This window comes from Ptychodera flava, assembly GCF_041260155.1.
Source record: "Ptychodera flava strain L36383 chromosome 3 unlocalized genomic scaffold, AS_Pfla_20210202 Scaffold_25__1_contigs__length_14229661_pilon, whole genome shotgun sequence".
Classification (NCBI taxonomy): Eukaryota; Metazoa; Hemichordata; class Enteropneusta; family Ptychoderidae; genus Ptychodera; species Ptychodera flava.
The window spans coordinates 11349925-11365203 of record NW_027248279.1 but is presented as its reverse complement, the minus strand read 5'-3'; the positions used below and the strand labels follow the sequence as shown (position 1 = coordinate 11365203).

The window sequence follows — 15279 nt, the reverse complement described above, 5'->3', positions numbered from 1 at the left end:
AAAATTACTTAAGTACAAAGTAATGATATCTGTTCCTTAAGTTCATGCATCCTCTCTGCATATTGCATGATTGTACAAGAAAACACAAGTAATGCAAAAACTAGGACAGGAAGTGATGCAGTTGGAGAGTCTGGAATTCTCCTGAATTGAATCATTGTTTTTTAGAGAAAAAAGTTTAAATTTTTTGGGTAGTTTACTTTGTTTCCCCCTATTTGCCAAATTTATATTCAAGATCCACATTGAAGGACCTTTTGGCACATAGTCATTCAAAAGGAAAGGCATGATGTCAGAAGTTATTGCTAATGTTTAATCCAACGTTTAAAGTGAGGAAAAATGATTTCAAAAGTGGTTTAATTTCCGGATACAGTTTTGAAGTATCAAAGGTCAATGGCTTTGCTACACCATGAAGGTGGCACACACACAAAGCTAACATCACTTGATTAGGGTCAAAGGTTACAGTGTTGGCTTTCCGAGTTCATTGAGACTTCATGGATATTTCTGTCTGGTTCAAACTGATTCATACTCTTTGAATGTAGAGATCTTGAATCTTAATTTATACATTCACTTTAAGCAGCAAAGTGCTCAATGACAAAATCTAGGGTTGTTATTGCTATATCTGATTTTGTCTGTACATTTCAGTGTATATTTCAGTGCATATGCTACCCACAATGCTCCTTGATTTGTACAAACTGAGATCACATGTTGACCTAAAGCAAATTTCTCTTGTACATAAACAATTCTGTCACGTCTTAAGGCATTGCTTTCATGACAATGCTTTCTAACTTTACACTTTGGTTATCGAGGTCAATCCCTTTTCCCCTATGGAGACAATTTTATCTGCTGATATTTCTGACTGCCACACACAATAATTTCAGTTGAACTTGGGGAATAATACACCAGTCAAATAGAATGTATGTTGGTTAGAAAATTCTTGTCATGTTGTTTAACATGGGAGGTACCGATACTGTGACTGTATAAGTCACAATATGTTTTCATTTCACATGGAAACATAGTACGGTGCATGGCAGGTGTTAAAGAATGAAGAATTGGTCAGAATCAGTAAACTAAAGTGTCATGTTTTGTGTTGACATTTTTTTTTCATTGAATTACATTATCCCTTTGTCTGTTGCAACGTAAATGAAAACAGGAGACTAAATTGCATGTTTAAACACCCGTTTCACCTAATCTTGCAAACATAGCTGTGAAGTATATCATACATTTACTTCAAATTTTACATGCTATGATTAGCTTTGTCCAAACCAGTGATTCAAATTTTAATTTTTCTTTGATATTATTCTATTTTCATTTCAGTCACATATATCTTCCAGATCTTAAATCTCAGATATAAGTGCCCTGCATTTTCCAATCAAATCTTTACGTTCACAATATCAAGATAGCTTGGTTACAATAATAATTTTTGTATGTATTAATGATGGAAATTCAAATTTTACAAAACAGTGGACATGAAAAATTGGAAAATTGGAAATCAAGATCTGTTTCAAAAATAACATCTATTAAAACGATTTTCGATTTTTCCACATTGTATACCACAATACCACATGATAAATTGAAAGAACGCTTGAAAAAATCATCAACCAAGCATTTTTCTACAAAAACGGTTCACGCCGTTACAAATATGTGGTATTAGGGTATAATTCTACATATTTTGTTAAAAATACAACTAACGCTAAAGTGTTTTATACCGAGAAAGACATTATCAGTATGCTTGATTTCCTCATTGACAACATATTTGTTGAATTTGGAGGACACATTTTCCAACAGTGTATAGGAATTCCCATGGGCACTAACTGTGCTCCCTTACTTGCCGACTTATTTCTGTTCTCATACGAGGCAGAATTTATCCAGAACCTTATCAAGCAGAAAAAGGTCTCTGTAGCTCGTACTTTCAACCTAACATTTAGATACATAGACGATGTTATTTCATTGAATAACTCTGAATTCAGTAAATATCTCGCTATGATTTATCCTCCAGAATTGGAGATTAAAGAAACTACAGAAACGGCCTCTTCTGCTTCATATCTGGACATTTTACTTGAATTTGACTCCAATGGTCACCTTTCTACTAGGCTATATGACAAGAGAGATGATTTCAACTTTAGTATAATTAATTTTCCACACCTCATCAGTAATATTCCACTCTCACCTGCTTATGGGGTATACATTTCCCAGCTTATACGATATGCAAGCATGCAGTTCATATGGTGATTTTGTAGAGAGACATGGCCATCTCTCTTTCAAACTGTTTAATCAAGGTTACACCAGAGCAAGACTTGTCTCTACATTCAAACGCTTTTTTGGCAGGTATCGCAAGCTGGTAGATAAATACAATATCTCTCTTCGACAAATGATCACTGATGGCATCGGTGACATTGGGCCTTAGTTAGTGACCACTACCTATCTGACTTACAGATTGATATATGGCGGGTGCCACATGTGGGGCAGGATGCGCTTACTATTTTCGAAACACCTGACATCACTTCTTGGTCTTTTGGCCAGAGGTCCATATATCTTTCTTTCATGAATTTGACTTTGTTTGTACCGTCTATTTTACTGTCTGTTCTGTGCTGTTTTGTGTCTATGTTTTCAACTATTGTCTTTCAAATTTTGACCAAGTGTTATTGGATTATGGATTGGTATGATTGCGATATTTTCATAGGGTTTGAGTCATATGTACTCTTGCTCTACCGGCTAAAATGTGTGTTCTGAATTCTTTTTTCAGCTGTTACGGAACCATGTCGATAAGAAGAAGTCTTACTGTTTAAAAAGAAAGACACAGGAATAAGTTTTAGAGTGGAAACATTCTTGAGCGACATAAGAATCAAGAAGAGAAAGAGTTCAGGTATGTTATTTATGTGCATATACGCATATGATATAAATAGTCTTATCCCACAATCCTTCACTTCACCTTCCAGACTTCACTGACACTGAACATGAATTGTTGAAACCATCAGTGCAGGTCTATACACAGGTGATTTTACTGAAACAGGTAAACCAACTGAATCAGCAGTAATTTTCACAAATGTGAGCTATATGTCATAATGATGTCTGTCTGTATGATTGTCTGTTTACTGAAAGTATTAGTAGTTGTTGTGTACAGGTTTCAGTCATGAATTTAGGAACATGTGAATGTCAAGATTTTGAGACATAATGTTTTTGTTTCATGAATGTTATCTGAGGATCATAACAAAGAGAAATCCAAGCAGTATGGCGCGTAATCAAGGCCAATATTCTAACTCCCAATTTCCAACTATACAACTCGACATTCAACATTCAAACTCCCCATTTTCAACTATACTAAGCGACATTCAACATTCAAACTCCCCATTTTCAACTATAAGCTTACAACTCAACATTCAACTATCGAATCAACATTTGGGATTGCTATTCCCCATTTTCAACTTTGGAACTCCACATTTTCAACTCTCGAACTCAACATTTAGGATTCGCATTCTCCCTAGGCATCGGATCCCTAACTTGCTTCATTGTAGTTACCCACGTTTTCCTTCTGGGCTATACTACGTCAGAACGCGTCATAGATACGTCACATGACGTTTCGGAGTTTTAGAGTTATTCCTATGTGATGTTCTAGAGGGTCCAAAAATATGGACCGGAAACACTTGTGATGCTATCAAGATTTACCGCCGACCTCCGCCATCACTTAGGCCTAATTCGGTCGCTATCTATCTTGTTCACATTGGCTACCCAACTGAAATTTGGGCCGACGCAAAATAATTGTCCTTTTGGGATTAAATTTGGTCCGTGTCCACACTTACCCGTACCAGAATTAGGGCCGACGTAACTTCCTCTGACCTGTCAAAGTTCAAAATTGCGCATTGAATAATGGCACCGCTGTTTCTACTGTTCATGATTTTCCTGCGTTTTACGCACAAGAAGGGCAAATATGACTACCACTAACCCTTTTATCATCGGAGAGATCTTCACTATTTATTGGATGAGCATGTGGTATATATAAGACCGCGGTGGAGAAATAACCAGTGCGCGGCATTTTGACATGCCTCTCTAGTCTATTACGTGCACTGTGGAATCGAATGACATGGTCTCGTTTGCGGAACAAAGGTTGGTGGGAAGTTCTGCGTAAATGGGATGATATTTAAGTGTAAAGACTGGATTGAAAATTTTCGATAGATGTAAACTTTAGTTTCAAACGTTGTTTGTTTTGTGCGAATAGGGTGACTAGTTCAACTTCGATCCATGGCGGAGGCCCTGGTCAACTGGGACCAGGGCCGACGCAACGTGTCCACACTGGCGATTTGCGTCGGACCAAATTTTGAGTCGGTCCTGAGTCGGCCCTGAACCCCCCTTCTCACCGGGACCAAACTGAGTCGGCCCAGGGCCAGGTCCGGACCTAGGCCGACGCAAAGTCGTCAATCTGAACAGGCCATCATGTCGTCTAATCAAGAGCATGCATATTTTGCGTGGCTTGCCATGGCTTATATATAAATTAACAACTCGCTTGTTAATTTCCACACTATTACAGCCAAAACACAACTCAAACACTAAACTAGCTCTGCATGGCAGGGCTTAGCCCTGCGTACGATGCTGTGTGTTCCGCTACAGCTAATCGCCTGGTGAGCGTGGCGATACAGGGGTGAGCAAATCCAGTGGTCCGAGGTCCGGGACCATCGATTTTTTGCCGCGGACCATTAGTTTTTCACTTTGTCTGGTCCGACGGACCAGTAGATAATAAAAAAATGACAGATACAAAAAGATAGCAAAGTGCGCAATCCGATACCCGCAAGCGTGTACACAACGTTGCCAGTCCTGCACTGCCATCATTCTCGGGTCATATTTGGTATCAGGTGACTTCCACTGCCACTTACATCATCTTTCACGCAACAGGGTCAATAGGGGTACCCAGTATTGCTGAATTGACTTGCAGTTGCCGATCATGCTGTTTCTATAGACAGTACCGTACAGTAATTGAATAGAGCTCACACAGCAGTGGTCGATCGTCTGCTGCATTGAGTCAACTTTGTTCTGCATAAAGAGCAGGTTCTTTGAATGACTATAGCTAATCATTTGAGATATGATTTTGTCAGAAAACAGCTGGCAAAATAGTCCAGCGACAATGTGGAAACACAGTCCCTCCACCAATCGGTCGGGAAACGCTATTGTCAAAATGTGCGAACGAGGGGATTAGCTGGTAGGATGCGCGTTGCGCTGGCGTTCGCTGTTGATGACGTCACACCAGCTGTAGCGTCCCCTCAAAGAGTGGATACGGTGGTGTCGTCTTTGACGAAGAAAAACTAGCCTGAATCGGCCGTAAAGTATACAGCTACTTTGAAACGTCAGTTTATTCTCAATAAGCAATATTCTTGATAAGGAAAGTGGGTGATCTTTTTATTCCTAATCGATTTTCAGCGCTAAATCGGCGTTTGATTACGCACAGTCCCTCTGACTGTGGATTACGCTATCGCGTTTTACGTCATTTTCATTGAATTGCGTCTCTCATAATGTGTCAGGAGAACATGAATTTTTGTTCGCTCTACACTGCAAAGTATGACGGTCTGTTTCATTCTGATGTCTGTTCTTGTGATTAAGTATACGTAAAATTAAACTGACGAACCCAGTTTTTGAATAAAGGTTTATAATGAGACGCAAACTGATAGTTTATTGTGTAATGCTTTGCTCCGCAACTTAGAAAATGGCGTCCACTGACGATCTGTATTCTCGTTGTGTGAAGAGTCGAAATATTCATGGTTTTTCGTTTTGATGACTGGTCAAATAAGTTCGATTGGGACCTATTTATCTGATTGAAAGCAATTTCAACTTATTTTAGCGATTCAATAACTGCAAATCAAAGTATAAAGGAAGGATAGAAAAGCAGATGACCCAAACTCGGCCGAACGCCATTTTTTTTTTGCGACCCTCGCAGAGTCGATGATCGATTCTTTGAAATCTTTTCTGATCGCTGTGCCTTGCGTACTACATGGTATTTTAAGGTAGATTTTCTGGATTTGGTACTTGTAACACTATTTAAAATAAACTGACGACGCAATTGTGATCAAACGTATCCATTGGCGGGAATTTTACGTGAAAAATATTGTTGTGATTCAAACCCCATTGCGATTTATCTGGCGTGTCATGAAGCCCTATCGAAACATGTGCTTGATGTGTCACACAGATCTCCCGGTAGCTGTAAAACAATGCCGCTACGAATAGGAAAATTTACATTGAAGAAAGGTCATATTTGTTTCGATGTCCTATGTCCTCGAAAAACCGCTGGCTCCATGCACTTATGCACTCGTTTTCACGGACGGGGCATGTGAACTTCGTTTTAACTTAAACTTAAAGTTATACAATCGGAACACTTTAGACCTCTTCACTCTGTTCCTCTGAAATGGTGTTGAAATCGATGTCTTGTCATCAAGAGAAATGAAATCATGGTCGTAATGATTACATTGGTGTTGACTGCAAGTGTAGTCCAGTCAAACGCAACCAGCACGTGTAAATACGAACACAGCCTATGTACGCATGCGAATTCAGTGTTGAATCTAGAGCGCGCCATCGCGGGATTGACGCGTTTCAACAAAAAATCCCGCTTTGAAATCTACCCAGTGGGTCCCTTTGGGCGCACTCACAAAAGGGGGGGGGGGGGGGGGTCTGTAAATAGGTCAACGTGTGTTTTCTTTCATTGTTAAACGTAACCACTTTGCGTGATGATTTGCTATATTTTGCTAGAATGTTACCAATGATTTCATTTATAAATACTTTAGCAGCACACGTCCGTTTGAAATGACATTCGCGTTTGTTACATTGTCAATAAACTTGTTTGTGAATGTACTGACTGACAGCCGTGACGAGAAAAAAAATTCACGTACGGGAGTAATTTCAAACTAACTCTCACACAGAAAGGTTTTTGAAAAATGTAGCCAACACACCTATTCCATTCAAAAAGAAAAAAACATGTTCTTGATCAAGCGGAAATCAAACCAAATTCCAAAATTTTCTGAAACATTTCATGTGTCCACATGGATCGAGATACTAGATGTAGCTTGATGGTGCATGTTGTTTGTCAAAGTCGTTATGCCACGGTCACGCATGCATGGCTTGCCAAGAAATTCGATCTAGCGAGAACAACAGTGAATATCTATTCAGATCTTATACCAGACGGGTCATATGTCAAGTTCTTCAGTAAGAATGCATTTACTAATACTTGCACGGCTTGCATTGTCAGAGTCGGGACGTTGTGCTGTGTTTGTTTTGCCTCGATGCAGCACATGGTGTCGGCCATTTTCCAAACTTGCTTAGGACAAAGCGTCATCACTCTAGACTCCCTAGGTTACCCTTTTATGTCTATGGGAACTTACTGCTGCAGAGATCGAGACTACTTAGTCATTAAAAAAAGCCCTGCTCTATCAATGAGAAATGACAAATGAACTTGCTTTTCTCACTGTGGGGAAATTGTCAATGGTTCTACTCCGGAATAAAAAGGACGCGATGCGTACGCCGTTCTACATACTCAGTACGCCCAAATAATCACGTGATGCCGGTACAAACAAACCCACATGTGTACTGAACGCGTATGGAAATACACGTATGTCTGTGCGCGTTTGCGCACATGGCTTTGTTTGTACCGTGGTCGATTCGAATTCCGGGTTTGGCCTATTGTACTTTTGCATAATACTGAAAGAATTATCTCTTGAGACTAACAGAATGTGCTGCATCTTTTCTATGAATGTGAGTGAATTTGTGATACTTTATTCAAAACAATTATATCCTTGAATAGATGTACAAAGACTTCATAGACTTACTTTAAATAAATGCTAATTTAATATGCAGATTAATATGCAAATTTGCTGCCAAAAAATTGTCCCCCAAATTTTGAAAATGTCCCCCAAAATTTAAGGCAGTGGGCCCAAATGTCCCCAATCCTAAGATCCTAGATTCAACACTGCGAATTGTCCTTTAGTTCATTGCATGTTAGGTAAAAATGGTGTCATCATTTATGATAATGTTAGACCAAGTTGCGATAATCTCTTACGCGAATAAACAGTGTAACGGAAGCGCAACGCGCATCAGGACAATAGAAATACATCACCCCAACATCACTACGCTTGATTTTTATTGAAATTAAAGCGAATGTTGATTATGCTCGTGATTTTATTTATTACAATTTACAAAAAAAAGTGGGGGGAAAGGATCGGACACCAGACAAAGTTGCAGGACCACTGAATTGTTTTTGCTACTGGTCCGGGGACCACTGGATTCAAAATGGATTTGCTCACCCCTGGATTAGCTGTAGCATCGTCACTAAGGCAGGGCTGTGTATTACCGGCGTTATACGGCCTCCTACCACATGTAGTGGGAGGCCGTATAACGCCGGTAACACACAGCCCTGCAATGCAGAGCTAACACTAAACACACCAAAGCACATACAAGACGAGATGGCTGATGTGTGAAACCACTTTCCCTTTTATATTACACCGTGACCACTATGTTCAACATCATGTAGGGGCCTATTTCACGTTGAGCGGCTTGCACCAGCTGGACAATACGCTCACTACACATTCCAATGCCACTTAACTGTGACAAAAGTCTAACAAGACTCTCACACCTACGTGACACGACTAGGTCATCTCCCCGTCTGTCGGGCTGGTCAAGGTCAAGTAGCAGCCTAGACAAACTACCACTGACGTGGTCACTAACGAACCCGGTGTCGTCCAAAATTAACTGCGAGGTCACCATATGTTTGGGACTCCCTAACAAAGTGATAAGTAGTTTCATGTAAAATGACACTGACGATTTTTTAAAGTCGTATTTGACTATATGTATGCTAATTTTGGCTTGTGTTCGCTGGCTGGTGGTCGATCTAGGGGACCTATGACTTCGATAGTTGAAAATGGGGAATACGAATCCAAAATGTTGAGTTCCATAGTTGAAAATGTGGAGTTTGAAAGTTGAATGTGTGGAGTTCGAAAGTTGAAAATTGGGTATTCGAAAGTTGAAAATGTAAGAGTTGTATAGTTGAAAATGGGGAGTTTGAATGTTGAATGTCGAGTTGTATAGTTGAAAATTGGGAGTTAGAATATTGGCCTTGATTACGCGCCATACCAGCAGACAAGGTGAGGAATTAAAGACTTCATGATGACAGTGACAAAATACACACAATCGGAGTAAATTGCTGTAATTAGACTTAATAAATCCATAGCTGTACATTTAATATACCGTATCTTGCCTTTCAGAAAGAATTTAAACATGATTTAAATACTTGTACATTTATATACTTTACACAAAATGAACTAGTATGTAAAATTACATTGCATCTTTCTGCTACAAAGCCACTACTCTTAGTATCCATTTTCAGCCTGAGCGCATAAAAAAAATTCTCACAAAGAAACCAATTATGCATCTACGTTTAGTAATTTTACAGTCTACTGTTTCTAATTCCTCACTCTATCTAGCTGATACTTGGTGATACCATTTCCAGATAGCTTTCAATAAACAGTGGAAGAGCTCAGCTGAAGAGAATTGTGAACACAGGAAAGGTATTGTTTCCATGTTTTTGTAGAAAAAGTGAATATTTGATATTTATACTGTTTGTCTCAGCAAGATGACATAGTGATTTCAAAGATTACATATACCTCAGTATTTCTATACCAAAGTCTATGCAGTCAAACCATGGAAATATAAAATTAACACAGTAACTTGGCTAGTGCAGTCTGTCATGCATGCAGTACATGTGTGCAGTGCTGATGTGAGAACATAAATAGCTGTATACAGCATGTACAGTGCTGTGAACACAGGTCTGTATGCAGTGTGTACAGTGCTGTGAACACAGGTCTGTATACAGTGTGTACAGTGCTGTGAACACAGGTCTGTATGCATTGTGTACAGTACTGTGAACACAGGTCTGTATGCAGTGTGTACAGTGCTGTGAACACAGGTCTGTATACAGTGTGTACAGTGCTGTGAAGACCTGTGCTGTGAACACAGGTCTGTATACAGTGTGTACAGTGCTGTGAACACAGGTCTGTATGCAGCGTGTACAGTGCTGTGAACACAGGTCTGTATACAGTGTGTAAAGTGCTGTGAACACAGGTCTGTATGCATTGTGTACAGTACTGTGAACACAGGTCTGTATGCATTGTGTACAGTGCTGTGAACACAGATCTGTATACAGTGTGTACAGTGCTGTGAAGACCTGTGCTGTGAACACAGGTCTGTATACAGTGTGTACAGTGCTGTGAACACAGGTCTGTATGCAGCGTGTACAGTGCTGTGAACACAGGTCTGTATACAGTGTGTACAGTGCTGTGAACACAGGTCTGTATGCAGCGTGTACAGTGCTGTGAACACAGGTCTGTATACAGTGTGTACAGTGCTGTGAACACAGGTCTGTATGCAGTGTGTACAGTGCTGTGAACACAGATCTGTATACAGTGTGTACATGCAGTGCTGTGAACACAGATCTGTATACAGTGTGTACATGCAGTGCTGTGAACACAGGTCTGTATACAGTGTGTACAGTGCTGTGAACACAGGTCTGTATACAGTGTGTACAGTGCTGTGAACACAGGTCTGTATACAGTGTGTACAGTGCTGTGAACACAGGTCTGTATACAGTGTGTACAGTGCTGTGAACACAGGTCTGTATGCAGTGTGTACAGTGCTGTGAACACAGGTCTGTATACAATGTGTACAGTGCTGTGAACACAGGTCTGCATGTATGCATTGTGTACAGTACTGTGAGCACAGGTCTGTATGCATTGTGTACAGTACTGTGAGCACAGGTCTGTATGCATTGTGTACAGTACTGTGAGCACAGGTCTGTATACAGTGTGTACAGTGCTGTGAACACAGGTCTGTAATTGTGTACATAGTACTGCGAGCACATGTCTGTATGCAGTGTATACGTGGTGCTGTGAACACAGGTCTGTATGCAGTGTATACAATACTGTGAGCACAGGTCTGTATGCAGTGTGTACAGTGCTGTGATCACAGGTCTGTATGCAGTGTGTACAGTGCTGTGATCACAGGTCTGTATGCAGTGTGTACAGTGCTGTGAACACAGGTCTGTACAGTGTGTACAGTGCTGTGAACACAGGTCTGTATACAGTGTGTACAGTGCTGTGAACACAGGTCTGTACAGTGTGTACAGTGCTGTGAACACAGGTCTGTATGCAGTGTATACAGTGCTGTGAACACAGGTCTGTATACAGTGTGTACAGTGCTGTGAACACAGGTCTGTATGCAGTGTGTACAGTGCTGTGAACACAGGTCTGTATGCAGTGTATACAATACTGTGAGCACAGGTCTGTATACAGTGTATACAGTACTGTGAACACAGGTCTGTACATTAAAGATACTATGATAGGACAACGTACAGTATTGAAAGTCATTTAACATTTTTACTTCAGCGAATTCCTAATTTGCATACTTAATGAGAACATTTCAGTCAATTCCTAATTTGCATATTTAATGAACTTTCCTGATTAGGGATATATACTTGGATTTAGAATTAATCTGTGGTGAATATTATTCATTATGTTGATCATAACACTTTCAATGAAGTTGCAAACATCTGGCAAAGGTTCAAATTTTCACATAAATGCAATACATAATGAAACAGGTGAGCATTTTCAGTTCATATCTGGTTATCTGTTTTCAAAAAGTGAACTGACTGTATAGTCCTTGTTCACTGATTTCCAATGAGGGAACAAATTCAGTACAATATTAGTGACTAGCACTAGTAAAAGCAGTTGGTCTTTTATCACATTCACTATTTGTCAGTTACAAGTCATTTTTCATGTCAAGGAATGCATACACATTCTGCACTTTGACCATAATTGACACCAAACTTTGCTGCAAACCTGCTGTTGTCTGTGGCAGTGAGGGGACTATGAACAGTGCCCCCAGCGGTGAAATACATATAATATTTTGTTTTTCTGTAATAGATCCATGGCCATTCTATTTCCTGGTGGTTCTACACTGTTAACAGAAATCATTTCATTCCACCAATCATCAATCATTTAATAATGCATTGAATTTGTACAGCAAAGACAATAGAGGACTATGCAGCCATAATATGAATGAAGAATTGATCAGAATCAATAAAATACACTTTAACTTCTTAATGGTTAGCTTTTTCTTTTCCATTGAAGGACACGACCCCTTTGAAGTGCAATGTTCATCAAAACAGGAGGTCAAACTATACTTCCTTGCCAGTTTCACTAATTTTGCAAACATAGCTATGGACTAAGTAACATTTTAAATTTTACTTTGACTTCATTTTATTTTCGTTTTAGTTACACATATAACTACCAATATCATTACTCTAAGAAAGTGCCTCATACTTTCCTGTTTAGTTTTTACCCACAATTACCTTGCTACTTTAACTATGATTGATAATTAATTTGTAGTTTCACACATTGCCTTAAAGAAATGCCGGTTTCATTGAATCCAAAAGCTACTTTACTGAAATTTTGTTTTGATGTACAATGAAAATCAGAGATTACAAAATATTGAACATCATTGTTGAGACAGAAAGATATTCACTTACTCAGATATGTCTATTGCCTCATTGCACAACACCATATTGTACTTGTACACATTTTCAACTTTCAACATTATGTTTACTTTTTGCAGTTCATCACAAACTTGTCATGGGGAGAGAAAGTTTTTCATGTTATAGCAAATCAGATGAAGTTCTAGTTTGAAAACTGAAAGGTAAGCAAAAAGTTTTCAGCTCACTGTGCCTGTATGATAATTAGGGGAGAGACTTGAAATTTTTGATCATATAGACGGGGACTTGAAAATTTTTGAGGGTATTGAGGGGGATCTGAAAAAAAAAGGAAGATTTCAATTGCGATTCCCTTCAGCCCTAAATCCCCCCTAACCATTTCTTGAACACAGCCTTACAAGGCTATAGGTGATTGGTAATTTGTTATTATTTACAGAAACATAAGGAGTCTAGAAATATAGTGCCATTCTCTACTTAATGGGCTGTTTGGAAATTATAAGGACAGCTAAGTTCAGCAAAATATTAACGAAAAGTTTCTGATATGCTGCACATAATGCAGTTTCAGTAAAGATCATCAGTATCAAAAGTCGCACAATCCAATTGCTACATTTCTGTATAAATTTTAGGCACTCCACTCAGTATGTTCAGATAACATTTCATTCACGGTAGACTTTGTCCATCTAAACATACAGATGTAACTTTAGTTTGATTATTGATAGCTGCATTCAGTCTCAACTTTTTATTCTGTAGCCATAGTGATCACCTGATAAATGATTGAACTGAATAACAGATCACTTCCAAGTTTAACTGGTGATGTTGTACTGGAATAGCTGAATGAGGTCATTCAGATCATTCTGGGTACATCAGGAGGCACAAAACCACTAATTAATTTCCCATAGGCCACCACAGTAGTGTTGAGCTCAATTTTCCTATATTAAAAAATTCAGTGGCACGAATCCTCTTAACAGGTGTTGGTCAATGTCAGCTTAGCTATTGATGAATTTTTTGTGTACAAAAAATACTTCACATTAAATTCAAACTAAACAAGCATCCATATGCAGGTATCAAAACTTCAAGGTCTGTACTATTTTTCTTCCGAACTATCTTCATGGGTAACAAACCCGTAAGTGAATTAGTGGTCTTGTGCCAGGACAAATAAACATTCTCACAACAGAGATTTCTGTTTCATAAATTTATAAACTGTATGCTGCAATTAAAAATTTAAGCACAAGTAAAATCATACAACATTGCAGAACTTTCATATGAACGTTTTTTCCTGAAATTTGTAGTTCATTTAGGTGTCATTACATGTACAACAGCATTTCACTGAAGCACTGGTTCCTTAGAGGGCAAATAATCCAATATTTGACACCAGTCTTTACAATGTTGATTTTAATGTCACCCATAGTCTCTTGTTCATCACCTGAAAGCATGTCTAGATACACAGACCTGGGCCTTTTAGACTAATTAGGGATGGACATTTAATAAGGTGATGATACCAATCAACTTGAATCACACATCAACATATCATTAAATAGTGTCTATGGGCTACAATTAGCCCAATAGCTAAATTCCTATAATTATGATAATTAAGCTTTTAGATGGTATTGTGATACTGCTTCCTCAGTACTGAAACAAAATGCTTTTCAAAGGTAGATATTAGCAAACTTTTCATACTGAGATACTTTGATCAACTTTGCAGCTATACTAAATATCCTTGATCATTATGGTTTGTTCACAGATGAAGACTCTAATGGCAAGCAATGAAAACATCACAGAGTTATTCGCTACAAGACATTAACTTACAATGGAATGACTTGGATCTATTCTTGATTGTGCTTATGATCAACTTCAAGTTGAATGAACAGCCTGACCTGTTTTCAAGTTTCAAAGTAACAAATTACCATTGGTATGGTGATGTATAATTGGTTATGATTAAATGATAATGGACTTGAGCTGCTGATGAAAAAATAAATATTTTGAAGTGGTTAGTGTGTCCATAGCTATTGTTCAGTGACTTTTTGCCAAATTAGAGGACAATATGTTACATTAGCATATACACACACATAATGATAGCCTGATTGTGTGATATCATAGAAATGAGTTGAGCTCGAGTTTACATTTCTTAAAGTCTTTGATGTAGAACACATCTGACACTTATACATTGATTTTGATTGCATGATATTCCTTGATGATGCAAAGCATTGATTGAGACTGATTAAAGCAAATTCCTATTTCAAATAACAAAATATCTGTGAATGTAATTTTGTCTCTTCAACTTCAAGGTAAATTATTAGTTAATTAGTTATTGTACAAATATTTTTATGCCATTAAAATTGCTATATTGAACATTGTACTCAGAAAACTTTGATGAACATATTGCCAGTTGATAATATAATGAATGCATGCATTTCCTTGGAAGCATAGCAGGTCAATGTTTCAACTCACAACAGAATATACAATCAATTCCAAAGACAAATGGTTAGGATAGTGACGAGATATCTCCCCCTTCCATTCAACTTACTGTGATTAGCAAAGTCTGTTCTCTGAACTCACCCACCTTGCCAAATGATGTACAAATACTCTTTCTGCCTAAAATACACGGTATATATATCTTTACAAACAAACGGTCACTCATACTTGTCCAACTCTTACCTCCCTGTTTCTTCCAAACAGGCCGTTTTTTACCAATGTAGTCTCGACCACCAATAGGCTTTGGTTGAACTCTGGAAGAAATTTTCTCTGAAAAAAAGTTTTATGGTGATTCAGAAATA

The 15279-nt window shown here is 38.5% G+C and overlaps 1 protein-coding gene across 1 annotated transcript in view; it reads right to left on the bottom strand.

Moving 5' to 3' along the window:
- The window catches only part of LOC139125242 (uncharacterized), a 214571-nt gene that overhangs the window by 184793 nt on the left and 14499 nt on the right, over positions 1–15279 (bottom strand). The window lies entirely within an intron of this gene.